The 22,663-nt window shown below is 40.2% G+C and overlaps 1 pseudogene; it reads left to right on the top strand.

Moving 5' to 3' along the window:
* Nucleotides 1-747: 747 nt before the first annotated feature.
* On the top strand, nt 748-8,979 carry LOC121975546 (annotated as a pseudogene).
* Nucleotides 8,980-22,663: the final 13,684 nt, after the last annotated feature.

The following is a 22,663-nucleotide window of genomic DNA, read 5'->3' as shown; positions in this document are numbered from 1 at the left end:
AATTCATCACTGTCAGACAGAGGCCAAACGGATAAATGTTCGCCAAAAGCGTCAATTAAAGCAACGAAATTGATCTGGGAAAAATTTTCATCAACATTTACAGATAGAGGCCAAACGAGGTTGTCTCCTTCGATTAGTCGGGCGACCGCTAGCGGAATTGGAGCGAAGGGGAAGAATCGATTTGGAGAGGAAAGCTAGGGTTTAACAAAGGGGAAGAATCGATTTGGAGAGGAGAGCTAGAAGGGGAAAAATAGATTTGAAGAGGAGCGTTAGGGTTTGCGTCGAATGACCAAGGAATCGAGATTTTTAGGGGATTTTTACAAGCATGTACAGATCACATGCCGATTCTGTCTCATATTCATGGACCAGTTAATGGCAAGGACATAAGTGGGAACAAAAATGATTTATGAGGAATATAAATGAGAACGAAAATATTTTAAAGATATAAATGAGAAAATTCAAAAATAATAGGGACGTAATAATGTATTTTCCCTATTTTAGAACATAAGAGCTACTTTTCTTTACACATTTTTTAATATCACAGATCATATACTATTAATGAATGGAATCGACAGTGACTCCATATTCTAATCCGATATTGCCAAACTGTGGACTTAAAGTCAGTCATCCTGCAGTCTTCAAATTAATTACCTACACACAATTCTTTGAATCTTTCTAATACAGACAAGAACGTCGACTAGACTCGCTGCTCTGCCATCAAATTTGTTAAAGGTGTTAAATTGAGACTTTTAAAAGGCAATACAGCAGCAGGTTAGAGTGCAGGTGCAAGCAGCGCAAATTATTGAGAGCTCAAGTTTCCACTGGACAGATGCAGCTCTTTCTTTCTCTATTCCTGGAAACAATAGCAGTAACGCTTTTCCTTCTTGTCCAATCCACATCTTCTGGTACGTTTTAAAAAGAAATCTTAGTCCAGATATAAATTATAGCACCATAGGATTGATTAATTTATTTTTTTCCCATAATTTATGCATTTAATTTTATTAAAGATTTAAAAAATACATCCAAAAAAATGCTTTTTTGCTCCACCAGCTGCTTCGTTTGACTTGTTATCACTCAGATCCGCAGTTAATTAGCCAGTTGCCTAAAAATAATTTCAGTAGATTAGAATCAATTAATTGTTGTCAAAATCTTTATCTAATAGTGTTTAACAATTGTATAGGATAAAAAAAATTAAGAAAAAATAGCACGGATAAAATTAAGAGAATATTAAAATTGTGATATTGCACATTGGGCATGAATATGAGACTTCTAGTGTCCTGAAACACTTTTGAATAAAATTTAAAAAAAAAAGTGTTTGATGATATTATAAAACTTAAAATCAGAAAAAATGGGCATGTATAAAATATATTCAAAAGAGATTAAGAGTGCAACGATATTCATTTGATATAAATCTAAGACTTCAATGACGGTTGAAATATTGTTCATTAAAAGTATTTAATGGCCAACAGTGAATGTGATTTCAATGGACTATATGTTATTCCAATAAATTAGAAGCACTCGAGTTATTTTTAACAAAAAAAAAAATGTTTAACGGTTTTGAAACTTTAAATCAAGAAAAATAAATATGATTAACTCAAGAAAATACTAGCACTACAAAAAATATCATTTTTAGCGACCGAATTTTCGATGTCGGTAATTTTTTAGTCGTAATTAAATTTAGCGACTGGGTCTAAATGTCGGTCGCTATATTTAGCGACTGAATATTTTCAGTCACTAATATTAGCCACCGGAATTACCCTCGGTCGCAAATTAAGTAACGGTATTTTTTCCGTTTCACAAAATAGCGACAACCATTTAAATTCGGTCGTTAATATAGTGACCGACTAATTTGCGGTCTGACAGTTGTGAGTGGTGAGCGCAAAACATAGCGACCGACATTTAAATAGCGGTCACAAATTAACTACCGATATTTAATATTCGGTCGTTATTTAGCGACCGCTATTTAAATATCGGTCGCTATTTAGCTACTGAATTTTAAACATCAGTGGCTAAATAGCGACCGAGTTTTAAATGGCGGTCGCCAAATAACGACCGAATATTAAATATCGGTAGTTAATTTGTGACCGCTATTTAAATGTCGGTCGCTATTTAGTGACAGATTTTTAAAATTCGGTAGCTATTGTGCGATCGGTATTTAAATGTCGGTCGCTAAATAACGACCTGTATTTAATTTTTTAACTCCTAATTTTTACTGGTGAGATGACACCATCGATCGAAATTTATAATTCGGTCGCTAAACAGTGACTAAATTATATAATTCGGTCAGTAAACAGCTATCGAAATCACTAAACAACAACCTAAATATAATTACATGCAATTGATGTTTTAGAAAAGTTTACCCTGTTTACAACAAAATATCACACGTAAACAATACAATAACTTTTGTAAAATTTCACATATCGCAACCAGCAGTGCTCCATCCTGACAACATTGAGTATGCAGGAAAATCACTAATTGTCCATAATAAAGCAGCATGCAGGGTAAAATTAGTTTTACTTGCAATATCATAAGTCTCTGATCCTACATTTCATAATTCATTCAGCTCAGCAATTAGAGGTTGTAAGAAAATATCTATTTTATCCTTCGGATTCGTTGGACCTGGAACAAGTACTGTAAGAAACATGAATTCGTCTTTCATACACATCCATGGCGGCAAGTTATATGGTGTTAATATGACTGGCCAAGATGAATATTGTTGTCCAGATTTACCAAATGGCTGAAATCCATCTGCTAAAAGTCTCAATCTTACATTACGTGGTTCCATTGCAAAGGAGGGAAATACTGTATCAAGATGTTTCCATGCAGGTGAGTCAGACGGATGACACATTATATCTCCTTCATGTACATGCTCATGATGCCACCTCATGTGACTTGCTGTTGCGGCAGATGCATACAAACGTTGCAATCTAGCGATTAACGGGAAGTAGTACATACATTTCCATGGTAACTTCTTGTTCTTCTTCCCTGATATGCGACCGCGCTGCTTATAACGAGGGTGATTACACATTCTGCATTCATTCAGCTCACTGTCTTCATTCCAAAATATCATGCAGTTATTTATACAACAATCAATCTTTTTAACAGGAAAACCCAATCCCCTAACCAATTTCTAAACTATCAGTCATTATATTATCAGAAATGAGCAACTCTGACATTAATTGGCAAATATCATCATAATATCATTCTGAGAAATGAAGTTCTACGTTAATGTTCAACAACCTTGCAGTAGCTGATAGTTGGGAATGACCAGAAGGAATATCTTCCCACACTTCTCTTTCACTAGCCTTTAACATGTCATATAGATGTTGTACTTCAGGTGTTGGTATTTCATCAACATTGCTATGATCAAACATATTCATTGTATCGTAAACCATTGATTGCATTGTGTTGTCATTAAGTGATGATTGTTGTTGAGCAATAGGAGCAGATGACGAAGCACCAGAATGTTCAATTGGCTCAAACACATAAGGTTCTCCATGATAATACCAGTTATAATAATTTGGAACAAATCCTTTTTTACATAAATGTACTTTTACAGTATCTGCATCACGGAAAGTCGTATTTCTACATTTGCAATGGTTACATGGACATTTTAACTTGTCTCCATCCAAACATTCTGGATGACGTTTAGCAAAGTTCACAAACTGTTCAACTCCGATAAAAAATTCATCATTAATAAACCCATTTGACAACCTATTATACATCCAATCCTTATTCATATACATTATAACCTAAAAAACAAAAATTTACAATATTAATTAAACATGTAAAACTATCACGCATATAGTCATAAGATGAACTCAATTACATAATTAAAATATAATGAAATTATTCTATCAATAGCAATCAGTAAAAACATAAATTCAAGATACCTGATTGCACAGGGTTGGAAATAAGAGTTTGAAAAAATCAGTATACCTGAAATAACAGAAAACAAATAGAAATTAGTTGAAAATCAATCACCACATTATAAATATCATATCCAATATAATCCATCCATCAATTCCTGAAATTATGTCTGCCCAAGTAAGGGTTCTTTATAAGTTAAATGAATCCTAGCTTGCACGGAATTCCCAAATCGAAAGCCATGTAATATTAATTAATTAATTAATACATTATTTTCTGCAGAAGAACGTGTTAAAGGGTAGCATCATTGGCAGCAAGTGCGCAGTGTGCGTGATGAGCACCATCGTCAAGTTCGACGGCATGACGTCGATGGCTTTGGACAAGAAAAAGTGGCCAATCACTGGTCGATCAATTTTAGGCCGACCAAGCTCAAGCTAACCAAACTCAGGCCGGCCAAGCTTAGCCGACCACGCAAGCCGAAATTGTTGACGTCGCCTAAGGAAAAGTCTGACTAAGTTGAGGTAGGCCAAAGATTTCAAAGGAAGGAAATGTCGGCCAAGTTGAGCCTGTCAAGACCGCAGCCAACCTCGCGGCTTGAGCAGGCAGTCGAAATCATCGAAGAGGAGCGAAAGAGAAGTGAAAGAAGAGAATATTACCTGTGCAGAAGAGGATCTCACGCTCAAAGGATCTCCGCTTCCTTTGGATAGAAGGGATCGTGATCACGTCGGAGGAGAGGGGGTCGGCCACGATTTGGGATTTAGGGATAGCGTGCGAGGGGAGGGGGTCGACCACTGTTTGGGGTTTAGAGATCGCTTGGGAGGGTTTATGAGGTGAAATTTTAACGACCAATTTAATAAATTCGGTCACTACATGTTTATAAATACAATAAAAAAATTATTAAGTTAAATGACAAATGAAGAATTAACGACTGTGTTTTTTTACGGTCGCTAAACAACGACTGATTTAAAAACATGGTCGTTATTTAGCGACTAAATTATAAATGTAGTCGTTAAATTTTAGGCCTGATTCACCCACAGTCCGTTATTTTTAAACGAAATTTTTTCACTTCTTGATTTAGCAACGGAAATTAATTTCAGTCGCTAATTTCAGCTGTCGTAATTAATTTCAGCTGCTAATTTAACGAATGAATTTAATTTCGGTCGCTATTTAACGACCGATATTAATTATGGTCTCTAATTAGCGGCCGAAATTAATTACGGTCGCTAAAGTATTGACTGAAAAAATTTCGGCCTAAATTAGCGGCCGAAAAATATTACGATCGCTAAAATAGCGGCCGAAATTAATTACGGTCGCAATTTCAGTCGCAATTTAACCTTTCATTTGTAGTGTAGGAGAATAATGATATTTATTCGATACAAAAAAGAGTCATCAGACACTTCTGGCAGATAAGTGTTTAAAATCATGAAAAATAATTATGGACATACTTTAGGAGAATAATACAAATGCAATGGTGCCTAATTTGAATCCAAGAATTGTAAAACAAAAACAAAAAAATAAATATAGACAAACTTAGAACACTAGAAGTCCAATACTACTACACGAATCTAAGACTTTTAGAGCTGTTGGTAGACCACCGGCTAGGGTGGATAACAAATGGCGGATGGGGATTCTAGAAACTAACAATATCGTATGGTAAATTTTTCTTTGTGAAATTAGTAGCAACCTTTAGTAACATATTACATTTATAAATTTATGGCTTGTGCAGAAGATACAATGATCCAGAACAGCTCACTTACGAATGGCCAGACGTTGACATCGACACGAGACTTCCAGTTGGGCTTCTTCAGTCTAGATAATAGTCCAGCGAAGGGATACTTAGGAATCTGGTACTGCAATTTCACACCGCAGGAAGGCACTATAATATGGATCGCCAATCGGAACAAGTCTGTCAACACATCCATGGCATCCTTCAACCTCACTTCCGATGGAAATCTAATCTTATTTGAGGAAGACAGAAATGTTTGGTCGACGGGAACGAGATCCACAGGACTCAATTCTGCACGCTTGCAACTTTTAGATTCTGGAAACCTCGTGCTGACTGTCGGCGACTGGATTCTATGGCAGAGCTTTGACTCCCCGAATGGCAGCGGCACGAGTGTCCCTGGCATGAAGCTCGGATTTGACAAACAGACCAACACTTCATGGCGGCGAGTGTCATGGAAAAACTCCACGGATCCTTCTCCGGGAGAATGCATCCAGATGATTCGTGTTCTACCTATACCTGATTTTGTCACGTTGAAGGGATCCACCAAATACCATCGCATCGGCCTATGGAACGGATATCGGTTGGTCAGCTATCCATCGATGGCGAGCAGCAGTCTGGAGGCCAACCCACTAAATGGCATGTTTGTGTCCAATGAGAATGAGAGCTATGCTACGGTTAATTACACAGCCTGGCCGACGCCGGTGCTGATACGGTCAACATTGTGGGCCAATGGAACCTTCCAGGGTTGGTTGCTTGACAGGGGTGACAAGAGAGAGTGGCAACTTCTGTGGTCGACTCCGGCGGACGAGTGCGATAAGTACAATCGCTGCGGCCGCAACAAGGTGTGCACCTGGAACGTGGTTGTGGAGAACTGCAATTGCTTGGACGGGTTCGTAAAGATTGTGGAGAATGGAAGCGAGGACGGGTGCAAGAGGGAGAAGCCTTTGAATTGCTCGTCAAACCAGTTTTCCAAGGTGCCGAACGTGAAGTTGCCCGACACTGAGAACGCTACACCACGAGGAAACACGAGTCTCGATGACTGCAAGAATTTGTGCTTGAATGATTGCTCCTGCGTGGCGTTTGCGGGCATCAAAGGGACTTCTGAATGCGTAACTTGGCGTGGTGATCTGTTGGATCTCAGAACTTTTGTCGATGAAGGAGAGGATTTATACGTTCGGCTCGCAGGTAATCTAAATTATCCACAGAATTGGATTAACAAAGTACAATTAATCGAACATCTGCCTTTTTTTAACTAATTAATCCAATTTATCCTTTAACTTGTTTTTTCACTAACCCTTTAGCACTTAGTAGTCAGTTATTTTTCTTTTGCAAGATGAATCAAATAAGATTATGCTTTATTATCTGCAATAACTCGTACCATGTTACAATTTCTCTTTGAAACATCCAATGAAATTTGTATATTATTTTCATGTTTTCTTAGGAAAAAACAGCACTGGGAGAAGAATGCTCTTTATTGTCGTCTCTATTGCTGCATCACTGTTATTCCTTTGTGCCATTTTTATTTACCGTCGAAGAAAAAAAGCAACGATACGAAGAGGGAATCTACTTGCAGCAACATTCAGTATGGCTACTAAACTATTATTATATGGTATTTGAACATATGAACGTGCTTATTTTTACTAGGAAAATTATCTTTTGAACAGACAATAAAGATCAATATGAAATAAGAGGTGCAGAATCTCTATTGTTTGATCTGGAGGCTATTAGAATAGCTACAGACAACTTCTCTAATAGAAACAAGCTGGGAGAAGGAGGATTTGGGACTGTTTATAAGGTCAATCCTAAGATTTGAGGAATGTATTATACAACTGTAGATGATTCTTCACTTGATAAAACTTGATAAATGAGCATTAATTCTAGTGACACTTGACAACAGGGAACACTGGAAAACGGAGAGCATGTAGCAGTAAAAAACTTTCAAAAAGCTCAGGGCAAGGACTAGATGAGTTGAAGAATGAAGTGTTTCTGGTTGCCAAACTTCAACACAGAAACCTTGTGCGGCTATTGGGCTGTTGCTTAGATTCAGAGGAGAAACTACTCATTTACAATTACCTTGCTAATACAAGTCTTGACAAGTTTTTGTTTGGTATAGTTCGGTCTTCATTTTGCATGACAACATCCTCAATCCATGGAATTGATTATCTAGTAGTTTGCTAATCTAATACAGTATTTAGTACTGTACTTGTTCAATTCCATTCTCGAATATATGTTCCAAGATTGGTTATGTATAAGATTACATGAATAGTTTGGTCCTCTATTGCACACACCATCATCGTCAAAATTAGTAACCAAAAATTACATATGGATGGTGCAGATAATTCAAAAAGAAAGCAGTTGGATTGGGCAAGAAGGTTTAAGATCATTGAGGGCATTAGTCGAGGACTTCTTTATCTTCATGAAGATTCACCATTGAAGATCATTCATCGGGACTTAAAAGCCAATAACATCTTGTTAGATGCAAACATGGATCCCAAAATTTCAGATTTCGGTCTTGCGAAGCTTTTTGGTGTAGATGAAACCCAAGGAAACACTAGAAGAATTGCCGGAACATTGTAAACAAACACTCTATTTAACATTGTTGACCAAATTTACCACTTCAAATGAATAGAAAGTTTCAAATAATAGTGAAAGTCTCAATGTGTTTTTCTTGTTAATGACAGTGGATATATGGCACCGGAATATGCCCTTCATGGGCTCTTCTCAGTTAAATCAGATGTGTATAGCTATGGTGTGTTAGTCTTGGAGATCCTAACTAGTCAGAAGAATATCGGTCACCGAGGATCCGAATATCCAATTGAACTTGTTACTCATGTAAGTATTAATCCTCTCTTGGATTGATTGTTAGGAATTTGATACACATTTTTTTTCAAATAAAGTAAAGTTCTTAACTACACATGCTATCATCTCGCTTTAGGTGGTCTGGCGCCATTGGGCTCAAGGAAGTGCCCTGCAAGTGATTGATCATGATCTAGTTGAACAATGTCAAGCTCCCCAAATATTAAGGTGCATACATATAGGGTAACTGTGCGTGCAAGAAGATCCAATTCAAAGACCCACCATGGCCAATGTTGTGCTTATGCTCAACAACCTCTTTATCAGCCTTCCCACTCCTTCAGCACCAGCATTTCTCAGTAATCGTAATCCCACCAGTGAATCAAATGATGTTCCAAGGAGAGAGAGCTCCAACGGAAGCAAGGGAATTCTAATGAAAATTTCTGAAAATAATGTTTCAATCTCTGCATTAGAGCCTAGGTAGTAGGAAAGTTCATTTCATGTTTATATATATATATATATATATATGTATATATATATATATATATATATATAACTGAGTCTTGATTGAACTTTCAATATTATGTTTCAAGTTTATGCCTATTTATGTAAAGTTTAACTGAATGTTTAGCTTCAGGTTTTTTCTAATATGTATTTGATCTAGTTTATAGAGTGATTCGTAGTTAAAAGGCTAGAAGAAACTATTTTGCTTGCTTAAACTAATGCCTAGATTGCATCAGAATCCAACACAAGGGCACATCAGGTAGCAAAGGAGTCGACCAAAGATATCCTTAAGCTAAAGAATCATCCAATAAGAAGGATTAACCCTATTATATTGATGATCTCCACCTTGAAGGTAGGATATTTGCATTCTGATTTCAACAGCGTCATTTCTGCAGGAGGAGAAGGCACTTTGAAAGTCTATCAGTGAAGTGATCAGCTGCCATTGATTGAGTAATGCACTTGATTAATCATGATAAAGAATACTAGTTTTGCAGCTTTGACAAGAGATATTATCTTATCTGTCCATTGTTTAACTTTTTGATAACTGGATCCTGTTGAATGATCAAGAGCACCCCATAAGCTTAGCATTGAGCAACAACAAAATCTCAGGGCAGATAGGTATACTTGTTTTTTTGTGATTGGGTTGTACAAGAAATCAAGGAAATGTTCTTTGACTTTTATCAGGAGGCCAGTAGGAAAACAGCAGAGCATATATTTCAATGTAGCAGAAACAAAATAAAAAGAAGATAATTAAACATCAAAACAGATTACGGCAAGAGAAAAGATCGCCCCAAATAGCAGCACGAACCTGACCTCCTTGGCATTCCTTCAAGCAGATTTCTTCTTGTTGTTGGACATGAACCCAATGAAGACGCACCCAACGAACACGCACAAGAAACTGATCAGAACACCAGCAAATACAGGAAACAACATAGCGTACTCCTGCGGGAGGAAATACATGTGCACGAAATGATCCTTCTCGACGAATGGCTGCAGAAAAAATCACACCTTGTTTCTTCTAGGGTTCTAGGGAAGACTAACACGCCTCCCTTTCTTTCCACTACACGAAGAGAAAAGTATTTCTTTTTATATATTTTTTTTACGACAATTTATCAAAAGACGCACTAGGTTTAATATATTTATCAAAAACATATCACCGTTTGGTATTTACCAAAAGGCGCAGATAAATGATGTATAATACCGAATATATCCCTCCCGCCAATCTCCTCTGATCAATCATCATTTCTCAGGCATCCGAACAACATTTTCCAATTAGTTTGTTTTTAAAAAAATAAATTCGATGATTAGTGTACCTCCCTCTTCGTGACATGCGAGTGCAGCTCCCTCTTGTGAAACCTTAGTTTAGTGACCTCGAGTGTTTCTTAAGCGGCATCAAGTATTTCAGTTCAATTAAAAATCAGGACTGGTCGCACGTCAACAGTGAAGAATTCTAGGGTTTACATCAATTAGCTAGTATCATAATGGTGCAAAGACGTCGATCGGATGCATCATCATCCTCTCCACATCAATTAGCTGTAAAGGTTATCATTTTACAAACTCTATGATCTTGAGAAGCTGAAATAGTATGATTTTAATTTTTTTTATTTTTATAAAGTATAGGGTTCAGTTGATGTTGGACAGAAACTGCATTGGAACAGTGTCCTCGGTCACTTTAAAAGTTTTTTCAACCATCCACGAAGAAAGGAACGCATGAAGGGTTTATTATTTTACATGACCGACACATAGTGCTGATCAAACAGACACCCTTTCGTATTTTTTTGGACATAGAAGATATGCAGCACATCTGTGGGATTTTGGTAAATATATTTCAAAATTGAGATTCAAGTAGTCAAACCTTTAGATTCTCAGGTACAATTTATAATTTTGTATTTTAATCACAAAGTAGTTGTATGGTAAAATTTAATGTTTTGCCTAACGTGGGCCTGATACGATGTCGTATCAGGCCCAACGTGGGCCTGATATGGCATCGTATCATGTCGACGGTGTTCCTAATACTTTTGTATGTGTTGGCAGAAGTCTAATAATAATTTAACTTGGTCAGGTGTTCCGATTGGCTTCACAAGAGGAGACGTTTCATTGCTGCTTGGTATTGCAGATCGTGGAGCTTCAATTCCGATCAATTCAGCTAAAGCATCCAGTGACCTCTTTCTAACTTACTTCTCAAACAAAAAAGAAGCTACTAGATCAAGAATTAAGGAGTTGCTTAAATTTTATGGCAATCGTGTTGAAGGCGAAGATGATGTTTTATTATTTTGCAAATTCTATATTTTGTATATATTTATTTGTGTCTTATTTTCTTCTAGTACATATAAGGTCCCTTTAAGTCTTATAGATATAGTAGATGATTTTGAGAATCTTGATAGATTTAACTCGGTTGAAGCAATCCATGAATTTATGACTCCACAATTACCTAAGATTGGGGACATATTTTCATCAACTAGACAAAACAGTCTAACACCAACCTCCCTTACCTAAAGGGATTTGCTGGTCTTTTGGCAGTAAGTGTATAATTTATGTGAAATTTTTTAATATTTTGCGAATATTTTTAAAATAGTTAACCCTTGTGATGGTAAATCATGTATGATTTTTAGAGCATGTTCCAATCCAAAAATCATACAAAATCAAAGGAGCAAGAATAAATAAGTGGAGGAATATTCCTTCACATATTAGTAAGGTGAGATAATTGATTGAGAAAGTCTCATCTGAAGAGGTAAATTTTGAATACTTTGGCTATAGTTTGGTTAAAAAGTCTTGTTTTAACATATGGTTTAATATTCTTACAGGTTGTGATTGACCTAATCCCTAACCAAGATGAAAAATCATTGGTTGAGAACCTTGCTGGCGTTGCTGACAGTCCACCTGTAATGGAGGCATCACAAATTGAAGTCACTGAAGTAGGAAGGCAGATTAATAAGGAGTGTTGTAATTGCATTATTCAAGCAAACATAATTAAAGAGCTAACATTGGAGAACATGCATTTGAAGGAGAGGGTGAAAGAATTACTTAAAATAGTTAAAAATAAAGGCATGGAATCTCAATATAGCGAGCCTGTAGACGATCCTCAAATTGAACCTGTAGGTGTTACAACAAGTAGGAGAGGACGTGATAGAAGTCGCTATGATTACATGGACACTCCAATTGATAGTCCATTGTGGCTCAAAACTTTACCTAATAGGCAGCGTAGAAATATACAAATAAGTGAGCCTGCGGAGAAAGATAAAAGTCTAGGAGAAGGAAAAAAGGTTGTCAAAGAATATGGTGTTGTGTGCAAGGGGAAAGGAAAAATTGATTTGGATGAAATGGAAGAAGAAATTAATATTGTACAATTGATGGAAGACAAATCTGATGAAGAGGCAGAGAAGGATGTAGATATGTTTGCCAAATATGACAAAATGAGGAAACAAGCAATTGCTGTAAGACGATATTGTTGGATCGAGAAGCGCTAGAGAGGGGGGGGGTGAATATTGCTCGCGGCTATTTCGTTCGATTATCGGAAAACTATCGGAGTAATTAAAACGCAGCGGAATACAATTAAGAAAACACAGACACGAAGGATTTACTTCGTTCGGAGCCTAAGGCGACTCCTACTCGAAGGCCCGCGATCCTTGATCGCTTTCGGTGGGCAAAAACTATAAGTTCGAAATAATTACAAACTGAAGTACAATAATTGACAATAATTAATTATACCGACGACAATTAAGAAATGAAGATTCGGAGCTCCGGGTCGTCGGGCACGTGTAGCAGCACTTCGAAACGTCGTTTGGAGCAGCACGTAGCAAGGGAATCACTTGGAAGTGTTGGGATCTTAGATGGCTAGAGGGGGGGGGGGGTGAATAGCCTCTTAAAAACTTAAACAAAAGGTTCTACAAAAAACTTGTTAGCACAGCGGAATTAGAAAACTAAAACAAGAAGGAAACAAACACACTAACACACTGATTTACGAGGTTCGGGGATAACTTGCCCCTACTCCTCGGCGTGTCCGTAAGGTGGACGAGTCCTTGATCTTCGGTAGATCACACCCCGGATGACTCCGGCTAATGAAGCTCTCCTTCTCGGTGGAGTAACCTCTCCACAAAGTCTCAAGAAATATATATGTTAAAGCACAAGACTTACAGAGCTCGGTGGCACAGAAGGATGAAATAAAGCTTACAACCACGCGAGGATCAGTGGAAACAAAGAACTTCACAGACAGCAGATTTTCACTCGAGAGCTCAAGAACACCACAACGATTAACAGAATGTTTTTCACTTTCTTGCTTGCTTCTTTTTCTTCTTCTTTACTCTCGCTGTTTTCTACTTCTTAAGCCTCTGTTCTCTGCTGTCACGGATCGTGGTAAATCTGCATAAAATCATCGCTGCAGCCAATCCCTCTTCCTCCTTACCTGATCCTCTGAACTCACACCAATGAAATCACAGTCTTCACTGGTGTCTTCTGAGCTCGAACCAATCACCAGGAGTCAAGCGGATCGCAGCCAGATCTCACCAGTAGCCGTTGATGCTTCAAATGCACCATGCGCCGCGAATCACAGCAGAAAGTCCATTTGTCGTATTCCTCTTATGGACTTAATTTGAAATTATGCTTGGAATGGTGCCTGTAATCCTGCAAACTCAAAAGCTAACAGCACAGAGGGTTATATCACATGAATCAGGCAAATCAGATGCAGTGGAGGAATCGCAGAAACATCGAACAAACTGATTGTGTGTGGATCGGTCACCAGACCGATCCACGGACCGATCAGGACATATCCTGATCGGTCCACAGCTTACCTGATCGGTCGTGGAGACCGATCAGGCCGCAGCTGGATCGGTCTCCATGACCGATCCTTCCTTCTTCTCTTCGCAATCGCATCTCCTGATCGGTCTACAGACCGATCAGATTACACTCAGTGTGCTACTGAGTGTTTCCTGATCGGTCACCAGACTGATCAGGAAACTTAGTTTTACTGGATCGGTCTGCCGACCGATCCATTGTCTCATGTTCCACTGGATCGGTCTGCCGACCGATCCAATGCACCATGGAATATCCACTTAGGTCCCTTTCTGACCTAATCCGGAGAACAAACTACCGATCCCTCTCCGACTTTGTCAGGTCCAGAGAACGAGCTACCGAGCCCTCTCTGACCTAGCCCGGAGAACGAGCTACCGAGCCCTCTCCGACTTCGTCAGGTCCAGAGAACGAGCTACCGAGCCCTCTCTGACCTAGTCCGGAGAACGAGCTACCGAGCCCTCTCCGACTTCGTCAGGTCCAGAGAACGAGCTACCGAGCCCTCTCTGACCTAGTCCGGAGAACGAGCTACCGAGCCCTCTCCGACTTCGTCCGGCCCAGAGAACGAGTTACCGAGCCCTCTCTGACCTAGTCCGGAGAACGAGCTGCCGAGCCCTCTCCGACTCCGCGTGCCAAGTTTCCAACTTGGACTTTTCCCTTCCACTTGATCAACCTTGATCATTAATCAAACCGAGTTTAATTAACATCTGATACAAACTTAAATCCGTGTCAACATCAAAACAACAGCCAGGTCAGACTGTATCAACAATCTCCCCCTTTTTGTTGTTTGACAACACGATTTAAGTTTAGATCAGAAATGTTCTTATTTTCATAATTTTAGGGGAATCATGATCCTCCCCCTAAGATGGATACACCACTAAGTCAATAACGGGAATCAAGATCCTTCCCGTTATCTTCTCCCCTAAAATCAAGCCTTCATACATCTCTAAACTTAGGTATCCTCTCCCCCTTTGTCAAACACCGAAAAGGTGCAATTGAGGTTACAAAACTCAAAAGACTCCCCCTTAACCCATACTGTCTTGCACCTAGAGTTCCCTCTAAGTGTATAATATGACAGTAAGAAAGAGATAAGATACAATCAAGTCATGGCATAGGAACAGCATATTAATAGCCAATAGGAAATGACACATAAAGAAAAATAGGAAAATGAGCAGCATAAATAGATGAAATAAGTAAATATCCAGGTCATACAAAAATATCCAATAGAATAGCAACCAAAACACAGACAGTCAAACAGAATGTATCAATCAATGTCCTCAACATGAGGAGCATCATCATCATCTGCGGGAGGCACGTAGTCCTGAGGCGGCATGCTGGAGCTCGAAGGTGGATGGCCCGAGAAACGCTGCGGAGGTGGGTAGTTGGCCATCCAGCCCAGAAGCAGCTGCTGCGTCACCAACTGCTGACTACGTAAGTCATCGTAGCGCTGGTCGATCCGAACACGCAGTCCATGAAGCTCAGCAGACAGCAGCTCATCGTGTCGATCAAAGCGACTCTCCAGCTCGGCGATCTGCCAACGCATATCAGGATCGGCCTCTCCATCGTCAGCAGCAGGAGGAGCAACCTGTCGTGGAGGTCCCCGTGGTAACTCACCTAGAGCTCTCCCATCCTTCCACCGAACATCCCCATTTTGTCCTATGATTCCAGACTTGGAAAAAGCCCGCTTCCCAAGTCTGCAATCCTGTCTGACCATCTTGACTGTTCTACCCTTAGAGACATCAATCTGAAGGGTCTCGAGCCAATCTGTAATTATATGCCCATAAGGCATATAAACAGTGGAGCTGCTAGGCTGAGAATATGAAATGATCGAAGAATAGATGCTCGACATGATATCAAAATCGAGACGCCGACGTAAACCATAAAGCATAAGACAATGATATGATCGGATCTCAGCTAATGGTTTAGATGTGATATGTAGAAGGCAGTTCGTGACAATCTTAAAAAGAATGTAGTCTTGAGGAGATAATCTCAAAGCTGCAAAAGTAGGGAAGTCAACATCTAGCTCATCTAGTCCATCCGGTCTAGGGTGTCTAAAGAAATACTCATAGATGGAATCAGGTGAGACATCAAGTGGAGGAGGTAATGACTCTGGTAAATCAGGATAGATGGGAAAAGGATCTCCTGAACACATACGACAACCTAGATACCCAAAGAATTCTCTGATGGAGAAATCGATAGTTCTTTTAGCGACTCGGGTATTATAAACACCATCATGGTTCTGATGAAGATTGTTATAGAATTCAGAGACTAGATCATAGTTGATGTCCCTTTCTAGGTAGACGACCGAGTCAAGTTTATAATAGGCTAGGGTTTCGGATACAGAGGGACAAAATTCATCCATGTACTTTCGATCCACAGATCGACATGGAAGCAGCTTGAATGTCCTCTGTTGAAATGCTTGCTCAAACTGGCGGTTCGAGAATCTTGAAGAAGAGGGAGGTTGAGGTCGGGAGGGTGCTTGGGACTTGGATTTCTCAGCTGACTTAGATTTAGAGGTCCCTTCACCCATTACTTTCTTTCTAAGGTTTAACAAAGTGGTAAAATGGGGCAATAATTGAGCACCGGAGCCACCAGCACAAAAAAAACATATATGGTTAGAAATGAAACCGAACTGCCAACGTTCTAGAGAGGTAGAGAGTTACCTTGGTGCCATTGAACTTTTGGCTAGAGTTTCGGAGAGCTAGAGCTTCAGCTAGGGTTCGGCTAGAGGTTCGCGTGCAACGAGAAGAGAAGGAGTGAGGTGAGGGAAGGAGTCGGCTAGGGTTCTGCGTGAAAGAGGAAAAGAAGAGATCGGGAAGTTTTAATGGTCTACTGATGGGTATACAGTTGATTAAATGATCGGACGACTATCTGATCAGGAGAAATCCTGACCGATCAGGGAACGTCCTGATCGGTCAGGGAGTGTCCTGATCGGTCGTGGAGACCGATCAGGGAGCCTCCTGATCGGTCCCTGGACCGATCAGAGGTGGATGCGTGCCAGAGCCTCCTGATCGGTCGTGGAGACCGATCAGGGAACCTCCGGATCGGTCCCCGGACCGATCAGAGGTCGATCAGTAACTAGTGATACGTGCCAGAACCCTGATCGGTCTGCAGACTGATCAGATATCGAACAGATTGTTCTGATCGGTCGTGGAGACCGATCAGGTATCGAACTGAGTCCTGATCGGTCGTGGAGACCGATCAGGCATCATCCTGATCGGTCCCTGGACCGATCAGTGTCTGATAATCAGTGATTTCAAATTTCAGCAATTTCAGTAACTGAAATTTTACGCCGTTGGCTATCGAGAATTCTGAAAAGTTCAGAACTCAAGAATTCAGAACCTCCCAAATTCATAACCTAGAACCTAAGAATCAACACCCACAAATATATTAAAAAAAAATGAGCTCTTACGGTCTGAGCTTGTTTAGAGCCCGAAGGTTTCAGACTTTAAAACCAAAAACTCAGACATTTGGAATCTTAGAATTCCAATCTCAGAAAACCTTATAAAACTATTACCTATAGTGAACCAAGATATTAATTAAGACTTAGGATTGCTATGATCAGTTTCAAGTTTGTCAAAATATATCCAAGTTGCTATTATTTCCTTTAACAACCTATCTTATTATCAATCAAAGTCATGAAATGAAACAACAATATCAATCAACACATCAACCATCAACCATAATTAGATAGGCAAAAGTCCAACCAAGATTCCTTGGTTGGAATATATGAGTAAGATCTAGGAACCAAATACACATGAATTATGTAATGGTCTTCCCCATACTCAATTTATGTCTCTTCAACCTAATTATTCAAGGGATGCATGATACATTTTGAATAATTTGGTTGATCCTAGCATCTCACCCCATTTCTAGCAAACAAAAATATTTTGTTAAACCTTATAGTTTGTGTGAGATGTTCCCAAGTTGCCCAAATTAATTTCCCAATTTCTCTTTGTTAGGATCCTTCGTACGGCTAGAGAGGGGGTGTGAATAGCCGACCCCAATCTTTCGCGTTTCTTCCTACGATTAGGTTAGTGCAGCGGAAATACAACGTAGAAAGAAAATAGGAGAAGAAAGACAAACCATATAACGAGGTTCGGAGATGAACTCCTACTCCTCGGCGTGTCCGTAAGGTGGACGAAGCCTACCAATCCGTCGGTGGATGAGTCCCCGGAAACCCGGCTAATAGATACTCCTTGTGGGTGGAGAAACCTCACCACAATCTTTGCAACAGCAATAGGAGTACAAATAGGAACAAGAAAACAAGAACAGAAATGTAAACAACACTTGCTTGCCTTCTTGAAGTCAGCAGGAACCCTGGTGAAGCAGCAGCTTCTCGGATCCAAGCCTAGCTAGAAAACCAGCAACAGGAAGAAGCTCACGCGAAGCTTTAGCACCCAACGAGCTCAACAAAGCTCAGCAGGAAGAAGAAGCAGAAGCTTCAGGCAGGAGAGAACTTCCAGAAGTCCTGTAGCCCTCTTTTATACCTGCGAAGAAGAAGAGCAGAGAACTAGCCGTTGCGTCGCAACGGCTAGATTCCTGATCGGTCCATGGACCGATCAGGGAACCTCCTGATCGGTCCACAGACCGATCAGGCTTCGGTCCCTCGTCTGATCGGCGTCTCCTGATCGGTCTGTGGACCGATCAGGGAACATCCTGATCGGTCCATAGACCGATCAGGCTTCGGTTCTTCCGCCACTGATCTATGCCTGATCGGTCTGCCGGACCAATCAGGCCATGGGTGGATCGGTCAGCAGACCGATCCACGGCTTTCTTCTCGCGAGGTTGCGTTGCCTCCTGATCGGTCTCCAGACCGATCAGATTACAATCAGTGAGCCACTGATCTGATTCTGATCGGTCACCAGACCGATCAGGGCAAATGCAGTATCACTGGATCGGTCACCAGACCGATCCAAACTTCTCAGCCCTAAACCTAAGGCTTCCACACCAACATCCAGTCAACCTTGACCTGTTGGTACATCATCCCTAGCATCTGGTCACTCCCTTGACCTGCTAGCACTCCCAGCTAAGTGTCCGGTCAATCCCTTTGACCCACTTTGACTTTTCCACACCAGATGTCCGATCATCCTGATCCATCTGGATTTTCCTCTTCGTGCCAAGTATCCGATCACTCCCTTGACCTACTTGGACTTTCCAACACCAAAAGTCCGATCATCCCTGATCCATCTGGATTTTCCCTTGCCTGGTTTCACTCACCAGGACTCTCCAACTGCCTAACATCCCAGTTAGGACTTTCCCACTGCCTGACTTCACTTACCAGGACTTTCCACACTGCCTAACATCCCAGTTAGGACTTTCCCACTGCCTGGCTTCACTCACCAGGGCTTTCCAACTGCCTAACATCCCAGTTAGGACTTTCCCATTGCCTGACTTCACTCACCAGGACTTTCCAACTGCCTAACATCCCAGTTAGGACTTTCCCTCGTGCCAAGCTCCCTGCTTGGACTTTTCCAGTGCCAAGTCTCCATACTTGGACTTTTCCCGTGCCAAGTCTCCATACTTGGACTTTTCGCGTGCCAAGCTCCCTGCTTGGACTTTTCCAGTGCCAAGTCTCCATACTTGGACTTTTCCAGTGCCAAGCTCCCTGCTTGGACTTTTCAGGTCAACCAGGTCAACCTTGACCTACGGTTGCACCAACAATCTCCCAAGTTCGTATTCTTGTCAACACATCAGAATACAACTTTTCTATTCTCGTCAAACATTGTCAAACATCAAAATACAACTCGAGTCAGGTCACCCTTGACCAACTCGAGTCAGGTCAACCAAGTCAACCTTGACCTAAGGTTGCACCAACACTCTTGTCATCTTTAGTTGTCCTTATTGATCGTGATGTGGTCAAAATGACTTATTGAGCCAAACACATTCCCAATTCTCTCCTTAAATGACTAAATTCATTTTTCGGAAGAGGTTTGGTGAAAATATCGGCTAGGTTTGACTTTGACTCAACATATGTGAGTGCAATGTCTCCCCTAGCTACGTGATCTCTAATGAAGTGATGACGCACTTCAATGTGTTTGGTCCTAGAATGATGGACTGGATTTTTCGTTAGGTTTATCGTGCTAATGTTGTCACACAACACTTGCACTCCCTTATACGAAAGTCCATAATCTTCTAGAGTGTGAATCATCCACAACAATTGTGATACACTCTCTCCCATGGCAATGTATTCAGCCTCGGTCGTGGAGAGAGCAACACAATGTTGCTTCCGACTTGACCAACTAACCAATGATGATCCTAAGAATTGACACTCTCCACTAGTGCTTTTCCGATCTAATTTGCATCCAGCATAATCGGAATCAGTATAGCCTATCAAATCAAAAGACTCCGTACGAGGGTACCAAAGACCTACTCTAATTGTGCCTTTAAGGTATCTCAGAATTCTCTTAACTGTAATTAAATGAGATTCCTTGGCACAGACTTGATATCTAGCGCACATGCCCACAGCAAAGAGTATGTCCGGTCGACTAGCTGTGAGATATAGAAGACTGCCGATCATGCTTCTATATTACGTTAGATCAACTGATTTTCCACTCTCATCATTGTCCAGACGAGTGTTTGTTGCCATTGGAGTGGACACTTCCTTAGAGTCACTCATGTTGAATTTCTTGAGCATCTCTTGAGTGTATTTCGTCTGATGGACATAAATTCCATCTCAAGTTTGTTTGATTTCAAGTCCAAGGAAGAATGTCAATTCTCCTACTAGACTCATCTCAAACTCACTTTCCATGTGAGTGATAAATTCATTCAAATAGCCCTTGTTATTTGAGCCACAAATGATGTCATCAATATACACTTGGGCTACAAAAATGTTTTCACCATCTCTACGCAGAAATAGTGTTGGGTCTATTTGGCCTCTTACAAAACCCTTTTCTAGTAAATATGTTGACAACCTTTCGTACCAAGCTCGTGGTGCTTGTTTAAGCCCATAAAGTGCTTTCTTGAGCTTGTACATGTGGTTTGGAGCTTCGGTATTCACAAACCCCGGTGGTTGTTCAACATAGACCTCTTCTTTGATGAATCCGTTTAAGAAGGCCGATTTAACGTCCATTTGATAGAGCTTGAAACCTCTATGTGCAGCAAAAGCTAGCATCAAACGAATGGACTCTAATCGTGCCACTGGAGCATAAGTCTCATCATAATCGAGGCCTTCGACTTGACTATAGCCCTTGGCTACAAGTCTCGCCTTGCTTCTTACGACTTCTCCCTTTTGGTTTAACTTATTTTTGAAGACCCATTTAGTTCCAATAATGGTGGTCTTCTTAGGTCTAGGAACTAAGTCCCACACTTGGCTCCTTTCAAATTGACCTAACTCATCTTGCATAGCTAAGATCAATTAGGATCGTGCAATGCCTCATCAACTATTTTTGGTTCAATTTCTGAAATCAATGCGACTTCATTAGACTCATTTCTAAAGAATGACCTAGTCCTAACCCCTTGTTGGATGTCTCCCACAATTTGGTCTTGGGGATGACTAGTGGCTATCCTAGATTGTCTTGGTGTTGGTGGTGCCTCATGAATGGTCTCACTAGGCACAGGCAAGGACTCAATATCAGGCAAAGGATCAGATTGAGTTCTTTGTTACCTTTGCTCATCAACATCAGAGTCAACTTCGACTCATTCTTCATTTTGATCATTCAAACTTAGATTTCTAAGTTCAAATTGAATTTCTCCTACATCCCTTGATTGATCATTTAAGTTAGGGATTTCTTCAAAAGCTACATCAGAGGACTCTTCAATCAATTTAGTCCTATTGTTGTAGACTCGATAGACTTTGCTGGTGAGCGAGTACCCGACCAGTATCCCTTCATCAGCCTTGGCCGAAATTTTCCAAGATGATCCTTGGTGTTCAAAATAAACACCTTACAACCAAACACCCTAAGATGTTTAATTGTAGGGGATTTCCCAAACCAAAGTTCATGAGGAGTTTTTCCTAAAAACCTATGTATCAGGACTCGGTTTTGCACATAGCAAGCTGTATTCACAGCTTCAGCCCATAAGTAACTCGGTAGTGAGTACTCATTGAGCATACTTCGTGCAGCCTCTTGTAAGACTCGGTTCTTTCTCTCCACAACCCCATTTTGCTGTGGGGTCCTTGGAGTAGAGAACTCATACCTATATCCCTTTTCTTGACAGAATTCTAAAAACCTATGATTTTGAAATTCCCCACCATGATCACTTCTAATGGTTTTAATTGTTGTTAATTTTTCATTTTCAGTTCTTCTACAAAAGGAAATAAAAATATCTATGGTTTGATTCTTAGTTTTCAAAAAGAAGGTCCATGTAAACCTAGTAAAGTCATCAATAATCACTAAACAGTATCTACTTCCATTTAATGAAATAACACTACTGCAATCAAACAAATCCATATGTAATAAGTCTAGGGCAGTAGTTGTACTCACAGTGCTTTTACCTTTATGAGGCGCTTTAGTTTGCTTACCCTTCTGACATGCATCACACAATTTGGTCTTTTGGTACTTGATGCTTGGTAAGCCTCGCACTAAACCTTTGTTGACTAGCTTCCGGATATTCTTCATGTTCACATGAGCCAACCTCCTATGCCAAAGCCACGATTCTTCTTCTTTTGACATGAAACACTTAGCAAGAGCATTAGTAGCACTTTTAAAAGAAACTTGATAAATGTTATCTACCCTTGTGCCTACTAGTACCGTGTCAAGTGTGTCAATATTTTTGACTAGACATTAACTCGAATGAAATTCAATTGTGTAACCCGTATCACACAATTGACTGACACTTAGGAGATTAAAAGTCATCCCCTTGACTAGAAGGACATTCTTGATTTGGAGATATTCGGATATATGAATGTCTCCAACTCCTATAACCTTAAGACTACCATTGTTACCAAATGACACATTACCTCTATTTTTGTTTTGAATGGTAGAAAATAGTGACTTGTCCCCGGTCATGTGCTTGGAGCATCCACTATCAACAAACCAAGTTGATAGA

This window comes from Zingiber officinale, chromosome 4B (assembly GCF_018446385.1).
Source record: "Zingiber officinale cultivar Zhangliang chromosome 4B, Zo_v1.1, whole genome shotgun sequence".
Classification (NCBI taxonomy): domain Eukaryota; kingdom Viridiplantae; phylum Streptophyta; class Magnoliopsida; order Zingiberales; family Zingiberaceae; genus Zingiber; species Zingiber officinale.
The sequence above is the reverse complement of the archived record's forward strand: the minus strand, read 5'-3'. Positions and strand labels throughout refer to the sequence as shown.